This window comes from Globicephala melas, chromosome 16 (genome assembly GCF_963455315.2).
Source record: "Globicephala melas chromosome 16, mGloMel1.2, whole genome shotgun sequence".
NCBI lineage: Eukaryota > Metazoa > Chordata > Mammalia > Artiodactyla > Delphinidae > Globicephala > Globicephala melas.
In genome coordinates, this window is record NC_083329.1 from 43,680,101 (window position 1) to 43,683,368 (window position 3,268).

Below are 3,268 nucleotides of genomic sequence, written 5' to 3' on the forward strand. Positions count from 1 at the left end.
AGTGACTTGTTCAAGGTTACAAAAGTAATGCTACAGGGGGGACTAAAACTCCACGTCTGTCTTCGGGTTTTCAAGCCAGCGCTCTTTCTAAGTCAAATATCTACTAGCTCATCCAGCTGGCTTGGGGCAAAGCATCAAGCCAATATTTATTGAGAACTTACTATGAACTACAAGGAAAACCTGTGTGCCATTTATCAACTTAGTGCCTCTCAGCTGTAAACGCCCCCGAACACATTCTGCGCAACAAGGGGTGGATTTTCTTACTCATTCCTCCTCAACAGTGAGTGCAATTTTAAACGTTTTCAGTAGAGGGCGCTGCAGGAAAATTCCAAAAGGAAGGAGGTCTGTTTCCTGTGACTGCAGCAGGGTCAGTCGTGGTGTTGGTGTGAGAGCAAAAGGTTCCCAGAATGCACAGTCCCTTGACAACCTTGCAGCCCCGGCCTAGCCTAGCAATCACCTTCCCAGAGCCCTCTCAACACCGACGGCAACCTGCACTGGCGCTCGCACTGCTTCTGCACAGCCGCGCGCCAGCCCTGCAGCTCCTCCTGTGCCCCAAGTGTTCCTACAGGGGTGTTTCCTGCTTGCCCAGAATATGCAGACCAGCTCTGGCCCATGCAAACCAGCAAATTTTTTGCCATCCGATGGGCTCTAACTACAACTTCTCCAACAAAATGTGGACCCCCGCCTTAAGGGTGAGACCCTCTTCCAGGTGTGTCTTTCCTGTGTACTCCCCCTCAGTCCTAAGGTACCCTATAAAATCTTCTTTTATCCTACTGTTACTCTTTTCTCCACATTTAATAATTCTTTACATTATACAGCCCTGTTTAAATTATTTTGTGGTTTCTGTCACCTGATTGGATGCAGACTGATATACCCTGCCAGATGCCACCAAAAGGCCCATCCTCTCCCATGATGTCCTTAATAATTATAATTATTGTCATCATCATCATAAAGCAAAAATGAACACTTTTATTGCTTACTTTGATACCTGTACACAGCAGACACTCGAGAAATATGTTTCAATCATTTAATTTCCCCAATAGTTTTATGGGGTAGATGTGCTGGAGTAGGTCACTGAGACGAAGCGGCTGCTGGTGGGTCCTTCAGCTGGACCCCGGCAGTGGTAGGCTCCTCACCCCCTCCCCGTCCCTGGAATGTACTTCTGCCTACTATTCCCACACCAGCAGCAGATTCAAGGACACAGCCTTAAGAGACCATCTGGATGGTCTATATCACTGAACTCCTTAAGGCCTCTATAGAAAACTTTTAAGATTCTGTTGGGCAGGTGCAGAGCTCTACTCATCTTGTGGTTGCCCAAGACAAGCCTCATATGTAAGTTCTCTTGCTTATTAAACCTGCCACCTACTAATCTGTAAGGGTCAGCCTCTTTCTTCAGTCTCCCCCTATCCTCCGTGTATGGGGACCAGTTTTAAAGTTCACCCAGGGAACTCCCAAGGTTGCAAACCAACAAGGTATCATTATTATTCCCATTTTCAGATGGATATGAGGCAGAGGGAGGTTCAGTCATTTGTGCAGAATCACACAGTCCAGAAATGATGGAATCAAGAGCAGTTGTGCCTATTAGCAGATCACACTTGACTTCCTTTTATCTCCCAGCTATCTGCTTCTAGAACCCTCCCCTCATTTTGCTCCTGGTATTGTTTTCTGTGGTCCCCATTAAAAGGCAGAAGCAGCTTGGCCCATCCTTTTCTTTTCTTTTTTTTTTTTTGTCTGTATTAGGTCTTCTTGCTGCACGTGGGCTTTCTCTAGTTGAGGTGAGCGGGGCTGCTCTTCGTTGCAGTGCGTGGGCTTCTCACTGTGGTGGCTTCTCTTGTTGCAGAGCATGGGCTCTAGGCGCACGGGCTTCAGTAGTTGCGGCACGTGGGCTCAGTAGTTGCAGCACATGAGCTCAGTAGTGGCACATGGGCTCAGTAGTTACAGCGCATGGGCTCTAGAGCTCAGGCTCAGTAGTTGTGGCACACAGGCTTAGTTGCTCTACGGTATGTGGGATCTTCCCAGACCAGGGATCGAACCCATGTCCCCTGTATTGGCAGGTGGATTCTTAACCACTGCACCACCAGGGAAGTCCCCATCCTTTTCTTTATAAAAGGCGCCACAGCAGAGCTGTCTTTTACATGCTGCAGTCGCAGAAAATTTCCAGCCGCTTCTTGAACAGGCAACACACAGAGTTACAGAATGTAACAGTGCTCCACTCCACAGTCACCACTGGAAACTGATGTCGTTGAGTGGTTAGAGAAGAAGCAGGTAAAAGCCTGCTGCCCAAAGGCTTAGATGACCTTTTTAAAAATAACAGCAACCTCTATCTTTAGACAAACAACATGTGTGTCCATCGAGACAGCTGACTCATTGCCTCTATTCCAGTCTCTGGGTTAGGTTCAAAAGAGCAGATAGAGAAAATATGATACTATCAGAGAGCCTTGGACCTTTCTGTTACCCTGGGATGTTCTGGCTAGTGATTATCACCATAGATGCTCAAGATAACTGTGAAATACTCGTCTTCTCTGTTGAAGCTCCTGGGAGACTTTCTTTCAAATAGACAGCAAACTGAGAGTCCTGCGTAGTATATACCCAAGATATACTCTCCAGCAGCTCATTTTCAAAAGAGAATTGCATCCCTTACCATTTGGAGGCACACTCTAGAAATATGCAATAAGCAGTAAAGTAATAAGAGGAGATAAGATGAAAATGAACGAGACCAAAACAAACAAACGAACATATCCATTCAAATAAAATAGTCATGTCAGGAAACTACACACTTGCTGAAAAAAGACAAACCATAAACCTGCTGGATGGCTCTGGTGGCTCCACCTACACCTGGTCCCTTCCTGTCCCCCTTATCACTGCCCGCCCTTTGAGTGGTCTGCCAAAGAGTTCACTCAGCAGGAAGGAGCTGGCTCAGCTGAAGCCCTACAAGGGAAGTAGCTCCTAGCGGCACCTGCATGTGAACCCCCTACACTATTGACACCTGGGCTCGAGACACTCCCTTTTTTTCAACAATGCCACTTCTTACCATCAGAAAACTCTCACTGTACGTGATCAGACAAGTGTTTCCTGCTCCCCTCCCTTGTTTTCTTAGTCCTTTCAGGCTTCTATAACAAAATACCACAGCTTGGGTAGCTTTTAAACAACAGAAACATATTTCTCACAGCTCTCAAGGCTGTTTGTCTGAGATCAAGGTGCCAGCACGGTCGGGTTCCGGCGAGGGCCCTCTTCCAGGTTGCAGACTGCTGACTTCTCACTGTGTCTT